Below are 16,916 nucleotides of genomic sequence, written 5' to 3'. Positions count from 1 at the left end.
GATCCGGATCCAGAGCAACCAAACACAGATTGAAAACCACAAGTCATGTAATTCTACCCAAATAACTACCACGAATCCGGGTCTTGTACCCACTACCCGAATCAAAGTCAAAACCCTTAACCACAAACAACTACACCAAGAATCAATCAGCAAAATCTATGCTTTTCATATATACATACATTCATTTTAAAACAAAAACACCAAGAACAGCCCCCAAATAACCCCAGAAAATCAAACAAAAAACAAACCAAATACGCCCAAAAATCCACAGATCTAAAGCAAAATTAGCAAATACCCGCAAAGCAACCATACCACAAACGAATACAAGTATACAAACACGATTTGTGCTACCAATTAGCAAAGGAAGAAGAAGAACGAAGCATGCGAAACTCGATAAAAAAAAGAAAAAAAGAGAGAATAAGTAAGAAGCGGGGAAAGAGAACTTACGAATCGCAAGCAAAGGTGGAGAGACGGCGACACAGCGGCGGAAGAAAGCAACCAAAAACACAGGATTTCGAAGGAAATTGAGAAGAAAGAAGAGGAAAAGACTCTTGGGTTTTTACTGTTTGGAGGATTAAAAAGTAAAACAAAGGGAGGGGGTTGCCTTTTATAGGCGTGAGAAACAGAACCACCCCTGCCACGTGGCAAGGAACAATTGGACCTGAGAGCAGCTACAATAATATATATATGTATGTATATATATTAAAAGCACATTAAACCCCATAATGATTACGGGGCGGCTTTTTAGGGAATAACTGCCGAAAATTCAAAATCGTAGGAGGGAAAAAAGATGAAAAACGTTACAAATTCCTTCCATCTACCCGGATTAAGGGCTCCTACCCAGATCATTGTAAACAAGGTGCAGGTTTCAGAGCAGAAATTACTCGAAGTCAATCCAGATCTCTCTCTCTACTTCAACAGATCTGGATTAAGAAACGGAAAAGATACAGAAATTTTCCCAAGGCAGCTATACTTTTCTACAATAATCAGGATTGGGAGGCAGCAGAGGAGCAACATTTTTTCAAGGAAAACAATTTCACTTGCTTTAATCCGGGTCTGTCACTACCACACCAGATCCGGATTAGGAGGCAACCATGGAGCAGAATATTTTTCTAAGCAGCCAAATTCATCTACCTTAATCCGGATCGGTATCTACTATACCAGATCCGGATTGGGGGGAAACCAGGGAGCAGAAAATTTTCCAAGCAGCCAAATTCATCTACCTTAATCCGGATCAATTTCTACTACACCAGATCTAGATTAGGGGGAAACCAGGGAGCAGAAAATTTTTCTAAAGCAGCCAAATTCTTCTACCTTAATCCGGTTTAGTCTCTACTATACCAAATCCGGATTGGGGAGCAACCAGGGAGCAGAAATTTTTTTAAAAGCAGCCAAATTCTTCTACCTTAATCCGGATTGGTATCTACCACACCAGATCTGGATTGGGGGCAACAAATAGCAGATTTTTTTTCAAGGCGATAAAAGTCCACCTACCTTAATCTGGATCTATCCCTTCAACACCAGACCTGGATTGGGGGCAACAGATTGACAAGATTTTTTCTCCTAAATCAACAGATATGTGATACTACTCTACTCCCTCATCCAGAAAATCTGTATAAGGGAGTGGGTACAAATGATAAGGTATAACCAACCTGGCTAGGGCCAAACCTAGATCTAAGGGGTATCAAGCTCAAATGATGGACAAAGACCCCCCTCACCCAGTGCAATCAAGTGGAGAGACCCAGGCTCAAGGCCAACCAATCAAGTGGCTAGGATCTGGATCATCTCCCAGCCAGGATCCAACCCAGGACCTGGATCACCTTCTAACTAGGGTCCAACACATGACCTGGATCACCTGCCTACCAGGGTCCAACCCATGACCTGGATCACCTGCCTACCTGGATCCAGCCCAGAACCAAGATCACCCTGAGCGGGGTCCCAGCAAGCACATGCATATTCCGCAACCGGCCAAGGAAGGGTACGTGGGCACGTGACGATGACAGCTATCAACAACCAACATATCAGACAAATACGACGCGTGTCAGAAGGCCGTTAGGACACCCTGAAGGTGGTCCTCCCCTGGACACGTGTATGCAATCCACCCAAGCTAGGCGTCCTCCGCCCCCAAGAACCAACGACCCTGATCTAAAGGTAACAACCCCTAAACCCTACCTTTGGGCTATATATACCCCCAAAGATGAAGGGTTTAGGGGTTAGAAAAACGCTTTCATCACACACACTCTCATACACTCAGCCTACACACACAGCCACCTTAGCCCTCTCTATCTTCATCTTCCCCAACCAGCTACTTATTCTTACACCGGAGGTGCCGCGGGGACAAAACCCCCCTCCGGTGTTATTTTGCAGGATCCCAACAGCAGCTACACCTCATTCACACTCAGAAGGTCCAGGCACGGCGTCGGAAGGAGCCTCCCCGCTCACCGGAGTTATCAGTTTCTTTTAACCATACCCCTAATATACATTAATTTTTTTAACGGAGTAGCTAGGCCATTATTACCGATCAATATATTATCTTTAGTTTGACTTTAATACAATAGAGTATTGGTAAATAAAGAATAATAAAATAAAGGTAATTAAACAATATAAATCCACGTATAACATAAGCACAAATACGTTATTGACTTAATAAAAATTTCCTTCCGAGTCACAGACGACCCGGCTAGAGATGGCAGCTTTGCCCCGGGGAGGTTTTGTTGGGGTTGATTTCCACTTCTTCCTTGGGGGATTCTCGTTACCCAGAATTACCTGGTTCAGAGTCCCCTGCATCAAGGCCCGGATTCGGGATGTTATGAGGGACAGAAGATTCGTCCCTGCCCTCGAGGTCAGCAGACCCGGATCCAGGTCCTGGGGCCCCTTAGAGGTCTTGAAAGCCAGCCCAAGAGTATTGAAAGCTGCGGCATAAGCTGAAGAAGACATGATCCTGAGAAAGTAACGGTTGAAATGAGGCAAACCTGTAGAAGCAAAAGAAAAGGAGGTCAAATTCCGAGATAAAAGGATCTAGATCTAACTGCACGATAAAGGACCCGGATCGGGACAAAGCAAAATTCGAAGTACAAAAAAATAAATAGGAATGGGATCCGGATCAACAAGCGAAGCAAGAGACCCGGATAAAGGACCGGCATTTTTTCTAAACAAATTACGAGTCAAAAGCAAATAGGACCTTGATCCGGATCAACAAGCAAAACAAGAGACCCGGATCAAAAGCCAACATTTTATCTAAAAAAGTTACAAGTCAAAAGCGAATAGGACCAGGATCCGGATCAACAGGCGAAGCAAGAGACCCAGATCAAGGGCCAACATTTTATTTAAACATATTAAGTCAGATGCAAACAAAGAGGGCAAATCTAAACCGAACAGCCAATCTGGGTCATACACATAGAAATAGGGCGGAGACCCGGACCAATCAGCCAAAAAGTTTAAAGAAAACTTACAGCCGAGTTTAAAAAGCAGCTTGTCGTTTATAAACATGTCCCGGGTCGGCTAGAATTCGAGGGAATCATAGAAGCATCTCATCTGGGACAAGGTCCGGCCTTCAAGCACAGCCGGACTGAACTTGGTCTGAACACCCTCCACTGTAAAATAGGGGAGATAAGCCAGGTCATATCCCTTCAGTAGAATAATCTCCCCATTCTAAAATTTCAAAGAGGTCTGGTGCATAATAGGCTTGGCTCTACCCGGGCCATAACCACACTCTGCGGCCCGGAACCTAATTTCGTAAAAAGGTTTTTGGCTGGATTTAGAAAGATAGAAGATCTGGTGGAAGAGCTTAAGAGTTGGCAAGAACCCGGACTTGTTACAACAGAAAATGAACCAGGTCATAGACTTTATCCCGTTCGGAGTAATCTGCATTGGGGATATCTTGTACACATGCTTGCAGAGGTGCTTGATAAACATATGGCAGCGGGGGCTCCACCCGGATCTAAGATGCTCCATCCAGACCGGAACAAAGCCGTCTTCCGGGCGGTGATAGATCCTTTCATGAGTTTACGGCCACTTCCACTCAACATCAGGGGTCAATTGGAACGCAGCCCGGACCGCCTCATCCACCTCGGTCGGGTCCGCTTAGGAGAATGAATCTTTCAGTTGATAATGATCCCGGCTTATAGGAAACTCGACGACATCCTCTCGAGAGCCTCCTGGTTATACACCCCGCGGTCACCGTTGGACTGTCTTTCATACCTAACCCTACTGTAGTAGACTTCGTTATCAATCTCTGTGGGTTTCTCAACAAAGTGGTACTTAACATCTATCCAATAGCCCTCGGGTGTGAAGAAGACCGAATTCCCTGGAATCTTCTTGTACCTGAACTTCGAAATTATCTCGGTGGAAGGGGAGGCTTTCTTGTCCATCTCTACCCAAATCTGTGTCCTCTCGGTGGAATCAGAATCACTCTCCTCGCTACGGAAACCTTGGTAACAGTTTAAAGCTCTCCTGGGAAGCCTCTTGATCCGGACCATATACTTATTAAAATGAAGGTGCGTTTGTCCGGGTTCCTACCATTTTTTAAGTTTTTTCTAAGCGGTCCGGATCAAGGACGTTATGTTAACTTTACCATAACCTAATGATCCGGACCACTAATGTCAGTCCAAGTCGGAAAAACATCAACGATCCGGATCAATTAAACTACAAGCCAAAAAACATAACGGTCATGGACCCGGATCCTGATGGCGAGCACCCAGATCCGGATCCAGAGCAACCAAACACAGATTGAAAACCACAAGTCATGTAATTCTACCCAAATAACTACCACGAATCCGGGTCTTGTACCCACTACCCGAATCAAAGTCAAAACCCTTAACCACAAACAACTACACCAAGAATCAATCAGCAAAATCTATGCTTTTCATATATACATACATTCATTTTAAAACAAAAACACCAAGAACAGCCCCCAAATAACCCCAGAAAATCAAACAAAAAACAAACCAAATACGCCCAAAAATCCACAGATCTAAAGCAAAATTAGCAAATACCCGCAAAGCAACCATACCACAAACGAATACAAGTATACAAACACGATTTGTGCTACCAATTAGCAAAGGAAGAAGAAGAACGAAGCATGCGAAACTCGATAAAAAAAAGAAAAAAAAAGAGAGAATAAGTAAGAAGCGGGGAAAGAGAACTTACGAATCGCAAGCAAAGGTGGAGAGACGGCGACACAGCGGCGGAAGAAAGCAACCAAAAACACAGGATTTCGAAGGAAATTGAGAAGAAAGAAGAGGAAAAGACTCTTGGGTTTTTACTGTTTGGAGGATTAAAAAGTAAAACAAAGGGAGGGGGTTGCCTTTTATAGGCGTGAGAAACAGAACCACCCCTGCCACGTGGCAAGGAACAATTGGACCTGAGAGCAGCTACAATAATATATATATGTATGTATATATATTAAAAGCACATTAAACCCCATAATGATTACGGGGCGGCTTTTTAGGGAATAACTGCCGAAAATTCAAAATCGTAGGAGGGAAAAAAGATGAAAAACGTTACAAATTCCTTCCATCTACCCGGATTAAGGGCTCCTACCCAGATCATTGTAAACAAGGTGCAGGTTTCAGAGCAGAAATTACTCGAAGTCAATCCGGATCTCTCTCTCTACTTCAACAGATCTGGATTAAGAAACGGAAAAGATACAGAAATTTTCCCAAGGCAGCTATACTTTTCTACAATAATCAGGATTGGGAGGCAGCAGAGGAGCAACATTTTTTCAAGGAAAACAATTTCACCTGCTTTAATCCGGGTCTGTCACTACCACACCAGATCCGGATTAGGAGGCAACCATGGAGCAGAATATTTTTCTAAGCAGCCAAATTCATCTACCTTAATCCGGATCGGTATCTACTACACCAGATCCGGATTGGGGGGAAACCAGGGAGCAGAAAATTTTCCAAGCAGCCAAATTCATCTACCTTAATCCGGATCAATTTCTACTACACCAGATCTAGATTAGGGGGAAACCAGGGAGCAGAAAATTTTTCTAAAGCAGCCAAATTCTTCTACCTTAATCCGGTTTAGTCTCTACTATACCAAATCCGGATTGGGGAGCAACCAGGGAGCAGAAATTTTTTTAAAAGCAGCCAAATTCTTCTACCTTAATCCGGATTGGTATCTACCACACCAGATCTGGATTGGGGGCAACAAATAGCAGATTTTTTTTCAAGGCGATAAAAGTCCACCTACCTTAATCTGGATCTATCCCTTCAACACCAGACCTGGATTGGGGGCAACAGATTGACAAGATTTTTTCTCCTAAATCAACAGATATGTGATACTACTCTACTCCCTCATCCAGAAAATCTGTATAAGGGAGTGGGTACAAATGATAAGGTATAACCAACCTGGCTAGGGCCAAACCTAGATCTAAGGGGTATCAAGCTCAAATGATGGACAAAGACCCCCCTCACCCAGTGCAATCAAGTGGAGAGACCCAGGCTCAAGGCCAACCAATCAAGTGGCTAGGATCTGGATCATCTCCCAGCCAGGATCCAACCCAGGACCTGGATCACCTTCTAACTAGGGTCCAACACATGACCTGGATCACCTGCCTACCAGGGTCCAACCCATGACCTGGATCACCTGCCTACCTGGATCCAGCCCAGAACCAAGATCACCCTGAGCGGGGTCCCAGCAAGCACATGCATATTCCGCAACCGGCCAAGGAAGGGTACGTGGGCATGTGACGATGACAGCTATCAACAACCAACATATCAGACAAATACGACGCGTGTCAGAAGGCCGTTAGGACACCCTGAAGGTGGTCCTCCCCTGGACACGTGTATGCAATCCACCCAAGCTAGGCGTCCTCCGCCCCCAAGAACCAACGACCCTGATCTAGAGGTAACAACCCCTAAACCCTACCTTTGGGCTATATATACCCCCAAAGATGAAGGGTTTAGGGGTTAGAAAAACGCTTTCATCACACACACTCTCATACACTCAGCCTACACACACAGCCACCTTAGCCCTCTCTATCTTCATCTTCCCCAACCAGCTACTTATTCTTACACCGGAGGTGCCGTGGGGACAAAACCCCCCTCCGGTGTTATTTTGCAGGATCCCAACAGCAGCTACACCTCATTCACACTCAGAAGGTCCAGGCACGGCGTCGGAAGGAGCCGCCCCGCTCACCGGAGTTATCAGTTTCTTTTAACCATACCCCTAATATACATTAATTTTTTTAACGGAGTAGCTAGGCCATTATTACCGATCAATATATTATCTTTAGTTTGACTTTAATACAATAGAGTATTGGTAAATAAAGAATAATAAAATAAAGGTAATTAAACAATATAAATCCACGTATAACATAAGCACAAATACGTTATTGACTACCAAATTTGTAATATTTCGGTGTGGAATGCACTAATATTTTATTTTTTATTTTAAAAAATGTTTACTAATCTGAAATAGTTAAAAAATCCAATTAAAGTTCAAATAAATAAAAAATATATCGAGTTACGTTTGATTTTATTTCGACTCTATTTTTAGTTCTATAAATCCGATTTTGATGCTTTTATAGCCCACGTGAAGTCCACGAAATAATGTTTAATTTAATGACGATTTAAAATTTTATCCAACAAATATTATCCAGAATTTGAAGAAAAAAACCAATACGAATTTTTCATTATTATTCTATTCGAATTAGGATAACTACTTCTTTTTGGTTTAAATCAATAAAAGGGCATAATATTCTATTCAATTTAGAATACATACTTATCATTATTTAAATAAAAAAAATCAATATTTTGGCGTGCAATGCACTAATGTTTTATTTCTTATAATATAAAATGTTTAATAATTTGAAATAGTTAAAAACATCAAATTAAAGTTCAAACAAATAAAAAATTATCGAGTTTTGATTGATTTTATTTCGTCTCTATTTTGAGTTCTAAAAATCCAATTTTGATGATTACACAGCTCATGCGAAACTCACGAAATAATGTTTAATTCAGTGATCATTTAAAAAAAATTCAAAAAATATTATTCAGAATTTGAAGAAAAAAAATCAGTACGAATTTTTTATTATTATTCTATTCGATTTAGGATACCTACATCTTTTTTGTTTAAATGATTAAAATGGTAAGATATCCTATTCAACTTAGAATATATACTTATCGTTATTTAGAGAATGTTCCATTATTTTAGATTTAATGGTTATCATCAATTTGTTTAAAGATCTAACGGTCGATATTAAATTGGTAGTACAGGGGCCATAACTACCAAAATTTTAGAAAAGATCGGCCTTATGTATGTTATATAATAAGAATATAATATCGAATATAATAATATAATATAAAATTTAATTTTATTTTAGCCCAACTCATAATATACATAAAATCTATAATTAGATACGGTGATGAGGAAAGTGAGACAATTAGAAACCTGAGAGCGATTCTGGAAGGCAAACAACAATACCAAGTTAAGTTCGCATCGCGAATATCGGAGGCATGTCATGTTCGTGTTTTCAAAGGCATATATATATATTACATAATATTTTAAATAAACAGACCAATGAAAATAAATTTTAAATTAACTGACTAATAAATAAAATTAAAATATTAAAAATGGTATAATTCATGAAAAAAAGCAGGAGGTCCAAGAAAATAACTGATTTTATAGCGATGATTATTCCACAGAGGTGAAACCTCGAACTCAGGCCTTTTAAATGATTAACCTAGAAAAATTATCGAGGGCTGCTATAGGTATATTATCAATAGAGTAATTTGATAAAAAAAAAATTAAATTAGGTCATTTGAGATAAGGATAATTCAGTAAAATAAGCGTATATAAAAGTATTGTTTTAAATTTTCAATTGCTCCTTTTATTATAAATAATATAGTATAGTATGAATAGATAGATTTAACGGAGGATAAAAAAGGTGGATGATGAACAATACCGGGATAGTCCGTATTCGAGAGAGAGGTTTTGAGAAATAGAAAATTATACTGGGGAGGAGTTAATATAACATAGATAAAACATAGAACTAATAATAATATATAATCTTATTTGACTAATAAATTTAATAAGTTATTAATAATCTATTATAATTAATATAAAGGTTATTAATAAGGGTAATTAGATAATTTCAACGTGTACCAAAAAACAGGTATTGTACCAAAAACTTTCAATGTTTCGTCTTTTATATAATACTAACTTAAAACCCGTGCGATGCACGGGTTGGTTTAATATTATATAATTTTTTTAAATTTTATTTTAAAGTGAAAATTTAAAGTTATGAAATTAATTAATTTGTATTTTTAATAATATATTTAACTCCAGACCGTAGGGGTGTGCATGGTGTTGTTTGGTGCAGTTTTTAGCATTAACCGTAACTAAATCAATACATGTGGTTTGGTTCGGTTCGGTTAATTGCTATTAACCTCCACCAAACCATTTAAAATGGTTTTTCGGTTTCGGTTAACCATTCATCGATTTCGATTTTTATTCGGTTTTTTATACATTTTTTATTTGTACCATTTTTTGTTGGTAATGTGTTGGATAAAAAAATAACATCAAGTTAAATGATAATATTACATTAATCACCAAAGATTTGTCACTTTAGAATTCGTTAAATAAAATTGATATATTTCATAAAGTTATTTTTTGAATGTATAATTCATATTATCTTAAATAAATATGATAAAAATATATGTTAGGTCACACAACACTGTAGAAGGGGGTTGAATACAGTGTTTAATACAATCAAATCGATTTAGAACACAAGTAACAGAAAACAGATGTATTCGATATAATAAACTCTGTTACAATGGAACTGTTCTCTCTCAGTGATGAACAAATATCACGAGAGCTGCTAGGTTACAATGTATGATCTTCTCGATAATGATAACACATATAGTGTAAACCTATGTCTGTGTTTATATAGTACACAGTTACAAGATAACTTCTAATTGATATAGAATATAATTCTGTCTCCTAAAATATATCAATCAGATATCTTATATAATTCCTCTAGTACTCTAACTCTTTCCTTGCATATCTTCTTTTGTATTATTCTCGATCTTCTACTATTAATCAGCTTCCTTCCTTAATTGTAAGTCCTTCCGTACTTAAGTTCTGATATGACATTAAGTTCTGATATGACATTAAGTCCTGACTTCCAGTAAGTACTGATTTCAGTAAGAATTGATATTTCCTGTTTGTTAAGATCTGAAAACTAAACATGAAATATATTAGACATGACATCTCAAATATATCCAACAATCTCCCCCAACTTGTAAATTATGCAAGAATATACAAGTTAATAGATTTGATGATGTCAAAAATATTTAAGTTCAAATGCAATAAGAGTTAAATAAAACTATCAATTACAACTTACAGAACATCCAGCTTTACCAACATTACTGGATCAATTTGAATCCATAATGATTCTAAACAAAATATTTCACCAGCTTATCTTCAGCTTTCCTCAAAACTTCAACTAACTGTGCTTTGACCTACATCAGTTCTTCTTCTTTACTATCACCAATCTGATAAATGGCTGTTCTGAGAGCTTGAATGGATGTTCTTTCAAGTCCATCACCAAGTCTGATAACTTTAGGATGTGAAGAGTTTACATTATAACATAAGCATTTTCCTTTCAGAATTACTTCCACCTTAGTAGAATTCTTCAGCATAGGAATTTCTCTTCCATCATCTTCAGTAATCATTGGACTGTAATGAGAAGTCTTTGTACCAGAGATTCTGAGTAGATCTCTTATAGCCTTCAAAATATATTCTGACCATCTTCTTGTAACATCAGATTTTACTTCCAAAAGATAGTGACTATGTTGAAGCTCACTGACAGACTTCTTTAGTACATCAGTATCAGCTAGTCTATAAGTCCTTCCATCATTGAGAAATAAGATCAAATTCTCTTTTAGATTCTCCTTATCATGAGAATCTATCACAACTTGAGCAGACAATACTTTATCAATGTGCTTTTGTTTGATTTGTTCATATGATTTGTCTGTCAACATGAAAGGATCTCTTAGAGTAACTTCTACTCCTGTTTGAATCTTCTCTTCGTCAGAACCTAATCCAGCTTTATCTCTAGGTTGCTTGGCTCTCAACCCAAATGTAGTGAGTTGATTAATCATGAGATTGGATTTTGGTTCAACTAGAGTAGCTTTCTTCCATAACAACTTCTTTTTATCAGCAATTGTCATTTTAATCAGATTAACTTGAACATTGTCAGTAGTTGATGTCTTGATAGTTTGATCAGAATTTTATGTTTCTTCTGTAACTTGTTGTCCTTCATTCTGAACAACTTGAGCAGTGTCAGAGGTTGTTTTAGATTCTTCAATTATCTTTCTTCTTTTCAGAATTTGAACAGTTTCATCTTCAACAAGATTATCATCAGTTACTTGAACCATTTTGCACACTAGTTTCATCAGAACTTGAGGAATTTTCATCTCCAGTGACTTGGTTGGTTCATCAACTTTTCCTTTCCCTTTGTCTTTGGGATCACTCTCAGTATGTGATCTAGTCTTGAACTTTGAAATTTCAGAATTTGACTTTTCCTTGATCACAATGCCTTTTTCCTTAGGCCTTGGAGGTTTCTTTGCATCAGAAGCTTTAGACTTAAGATTTGTCTTCTCAGTTGCAAATCTAGCTTCTTCCTCCTTGAGAGCTTCTAAATCCATTCATGGATTGTGTTTCATAAATAATCTTCTTGATATCTCCTCATCAAGTGTCTGGATTTTAGGATCTTTGTAATAAACAGTAGTATGCTTCCCTTTTAGCTTCAGAGTTTGCATAAACTTCTGAGAGTCTTTTGATCCTGATCAGAACTTGACATCAGACTTTGTTTATCAGCACTTGACTTCATACTTTGAGCATTCACAGCATCAGAACTTGACTTGTTCTGTATAGAAGATTTTCCTTGAAACTTTCTTTGACCTCTGCTCTTTTCAGAGTTTCCCTGGTCATCACCTTTATCATCCTTCTTCTCCAGTACTTGAGTAGGTGAGCAATTGGACTTAACTACCTTCTCCCCCTTTTTGGCATCATCAGGAAGTAAGAGAGAGAGAGAAGAAGTTCAACTGAAGATTGGATTTCATCCAATTGAGCTTTCTGAGAAGCTTGATTAACCAGAACCTCAGCAATTTGGGCTTGTTGCTCCTCTTGAACCTTCCCAATAGCTTCAATTTTCTCAAGAGTAGGTCTGACATACCTATTCTTGTCAAGCTTGAGCTGTAGATCTAGCTTATCAGCTTGTTCTTTGAGTGTATTAACCTTATCATGAGTAATAGAATTAGACCATGAAGACTTCTTGTACTCATAGCTGTAACCTTGAATTGAGTCTTGAAATCAGAATTTGATAATAACTCATCAGCTTTTCATACATGCTCTGTCAGAATTTTGGTGCATGGAATAAAATCTGATTCATTCCACTTCTTGGTCCACTCAACTCCCCTATGAGTTTCTTCCCAAGGTACAGGAGCATCCTGTCTGACAAATTTCTTCACCAAAGCTTCCTTGCCCAGAATAGGAACTGGAGTTTCAACAAAAATACTGTCTCCAAAACTTGAGGAAGTTTCATCATTTTCTGACAGTACAAGAGTGTGTGATGCAACTGGAGATTCAAGAATAACATCATCTAAATTTTGATCATCAAAATTTATCTCCAGAGCTGGTCTCTTTGATGTAGATGGTATCTCAGCATCTAAGATTGGAGATTTGACTGTAGATGGCTGAGCTTCAATAGTTGGAGCTTCCAGATAAAGAACGTGAGGTATATTCAAATTGTGAATATCTATCTCAGATTTGTCAGTTTGTTCTTTAACATCATCTGTAGCTTTTATTGGAGAGTCAGGAGGGTTAACCACTGTATTAGTAGCAGTGTCTATGGCTTGAACTGGAGAAGTCAGAGCTTCAATGATGATTGGCTCTTTTGAGATCAGAGATTCCTGATCCCCTTCCTCTGCTTCTTCATTATCTTCTGATGAAGATTTAGCCAAATACCTCCTAGCCTTCATTTTATTCAATCTCCTTGCCAAAGAAGGAGTTGCTGTTGAAGCATCAGAATTTACAAATTTCCTTGTCAAAGTATCAGAACTTTGAGCTGCTGTTTCTTTCTGAGAAGTAACATTCTCAGCTTCATTTATCACAGGTTCTGATGCAGGAACCTGTGCTTCAATTATTTCATCCTCAAATCAACAAATTTTATTATTGACCATAATTGTAATCAAAATATTCATCATGGGATAAAGTTAAAAATAGATGAAGTAAAGATTAACAAATTGCAATTAAAACATGCACAGTAACATAATTTGAGAAACAGAGACTAAATCTTGTAATTAAAGGAAATTTCATTAATATATCAGATGAGTACATTTCATGAAATTTATCGATTACATGCAAAAATTATAAGATAGTCCTATTCTAAGATTCTTAACATCAACAACCTTAGTTCTAGTCTAAGAAGACCTATCGACTAGTTCCCGCTGCTGCTGACAAAGAGCACTGCAAGATGGATGATCCATTCTTGCTGACGGAGAGCTTCTCTCCTTTCTACTTCCAATCGATCAAGATGGAGATGGTAGTCCATCGAAAAGAATAAGAGGTCTGTGTGAACCTCTTGTGGAACGGAGTTCTAGAGTTCTTCAGGAATGGTGGTGACATGCCACTCTTGTTGCCAGTCATCACAACTAAACTCGATATTGAAAGTTTCATAGTTCATGAATAAGTTGAAACGAACCATTTTTGTTTATGAAAAAAAATGATGAGAATTAAAAGAGAGAGTGAGTTTGTAAGAAAATGGAAGATGATTTGGCTGGGATGAATAGTCAGTTTAAATAGCCAATAGAATACCAAGGGACGCGAGGACTGTGTAATAATTACAAGTAAAAATAATGATACCTCGACTCCCTAGACCAATGTGTAATAATAACAGTCAGTAAAAAGTTAAAGCAGGAGTTAATGGGCACGGGAAATAATTAACAATTATTGTGCACATGCAGTTTTTCAAGACCAACACGTTTACCACTAACCCATAATGACTATGTCTGTTTTTATTTTACCCAAATATATTCTGATTTAAATATGGTTGTTTCAGATTTTACCACAAATAAGTCAAGTAAAGAAAAATGCCACATAAGCATCAAGGATTCCATCATGATTTAATATCAGAACTTAAATTATATCAGATTTTACCAGTCATTAGAATTTGGCTTCTGTACTCAATAAGTGAATGTTTATTTCTGTAATTCTCCGTACAAAGACTGACTTATTTTCTTCAGAGTTTAATCATCAGAACTTCCATCAGAAATTGTCCTCAGAAATTATGCAAATAACACTTGACTGTTTGTCAAAAACAACCTAATCACCACAGTAATTTTCATCATTCATATGGAGTGAAAGTGTGTGCATTTAACAAAATATCAGATAAAGATTAAAGTCTGATAAACTTCAGTACATCTTATAAATAAGGCATAACTCATAAAAGTGCTTAAAATCTGTCATCAATCATGAAGTCTACTATAGAACAAATTTATGCATGAGTTCACCTCTACTATTTGTGCTCATTTTATGCATCTTTTGAAATTCCTTTTTACAGTGGCTTCTCAGTATAAGTGAGTCATGACTGCTTATCAGAATTTATGCTTTTGTCAGAGTATTGCTCCAGTAATCAGAGAATGTGAAAAGTCGCCAAGAAAATTTATTTGCTTTTCTAATGCATATTACTTAATACCAGCAATGCACTTGGGTCTTCCCTTCCACATATGTACTCTAGATCTCAAAGGAGTACCTGACTTTTATTCTTTTCTTTTCATTTCTTTTCTTTTGATAAGTGAGGCTTATCAGCATGTAGTTCATCCTTAAGATTTACTGACATCAAAATTTGACAGATAAGAAACAAGATTCTAGTTTGTGACTTATTAATAAGATACACAAAGTAAACTTGACTAAGCTCAATATCAGAATTTGCTTTTGTTAATGAGTTTCCACATGAACAACTACTAGTATGTTAAAGACTACTAGGTCAGCATCTAGCACAGTTATCCTCATTGGATTGAATAGTCACTAAACATTCAAAACACTTATCAGAGTATATAGATCCACATAAGATAACAATTAACATTTAATGAATTTTCAAATTAAGCACAAATTACATAGAGATAATATAATCTGTAAATACTGATCATAAAGCCTGATGCATGAGAACAAAAACTAAGCAGATTTAGAGAAAGAACCTGAAACCATTCCAAGTTCATTTACCAGTCTTGTAAAAGTAGCTTCACATAGTGGTTTTGTGAAGATATCTGCTAGTTATTGATCTGTTAGAACAAAGTGCAATTCCACTGTACCTTCCATCACATGTTCCCTTATGAAATAGTACCTAATGCTTATGTGCTTTGTCATTGAGTGTTGAACTGGATTACCTGTCATTGCAATAGCACTTTGATTATCACGGTAAATAGGGATTTTAAAAAATTCCAACCCATAATCCAGTAATTGATTCTTCATCCAAAGAATCTGTGCACAATAGCTGCCTGCAGCAATATATTCTGCTTCTGCAGTTGATGTGAAAATTGACTTCTGTTTCTTGCTAAACCAAGAAACCAATCTGCCTCCAAGAAATTGGCAGCTTCCACTAGTGCTTTTCCTGTCTATTTTGCATCCTGCAAAATATGCATCTGAGTAACCAATTAGCTAAAAATCTGATTCCCTAGGATACCACAATCCTAAATCAGCTGTACCCTTGAGGTACTTGAAAATTCTTTTCACAGCTATTAAGTGAGGTTCTCTTGGATCAGCCTGAAATCTTGCACAAAGACAGGTAGCATACATGATATCAGGTCTACTTGCAGTTAAATAGAGTAGTGAGCCAATCATACCTCTGTAGTTAGTAATATCTATTGATTTACCAGTATCCTTATCTAACTTGGTTGCAGTGGCCATGGGAGTGGATGCAGTTGAACAATCTTGCATTCCAAATTTCTTCAGTAAATTTCTGGTGTACTTGGATTGACAGATAAAAGTGCCTTCTTCATTTTGCTTGACTTGAAGGTCCATAAAATAGCTGAGTTCTCCCATCATACTCATTTGATATCTTGACTGCATTAGCTTTGCAAATCTCTCACAAAGTTTGGCATTTGTAGAACCAAATATAATATCATCAACATATATTTGTACCAAAAGTAAGTCTTTTCCATGGTTAAGGTAGAATAAAGTCTTGTCAATTGTGCCTCTGTGAAATCCACTTTCCAGAAGGAATTGAGCTAAAGTCTCATACCATGCTCTTGGAGCTTGTTTAAGGCCATAAAGTGCTTTGTCAAGCTTGTAGACATGATTGGGAAATTTAGGATCTACAAAGCCTGGAGGTTGTTCAACATATACCTCTTCTTCCAATTCTCCATTGAGAAAAGTACTTTTCACATCCATTTGAAAGACTTTGAACTTTTTGTGAGCAGCATAAGCCGAAAAGATCCTTATGACTTCTAATCTAGCAACTGGTGCAAATATTTCATCATAATCAATACCCTCATGTTGAGAGTAGCCTTTAGCAACCAGCCATACTTTATTCCTTGTAATTATGCCATCACTGTCAGTTTTGTTTCTGAACACCCATTTTGTGCCCACAACAGATCTGTTCTTTGGTCTTGGCACTAGGGTCCAGACTTTATTTCTTTCAAATTCATTTAAATCTTCATGCATTGCTTGCACCCAATCAGCATCTTGAAGAGCTTCTTCCACTTTTTTTGGTTCAGTATGAGATAGAAAGGAATGATAGAGACATTCATTTGAAGTTGCAGTTCTAGTTCTGACACCTGCTTTAGGATCTCCAATGATTAAATCAGGTGTGTGTGCTTTAGTCCACTTCCTTGCAGATGGAAGTTAATCTCTAGAACTGGATCCTCCCTCATGATCCATGTTGTCTCCATCAGCATTTTCTGATG

Source organism: Apium graveolens, chromosome 6, assembly GCF_009905375.1.
Source record: "Apium graveolens cultivar Ventura chromosome 6, ASM990537v1, whole genome shotgun sequence".
NCBI classification, from domain to species: domain Eukaryota; kingdom Viridiplantae; phylum Streptophyta; class Magnoliopsida; order Apiales; family Apiaceae; genus Apium; species Apium graveolens.
This window is presented reverse-complemented; position numbering follows the sequence as displayed.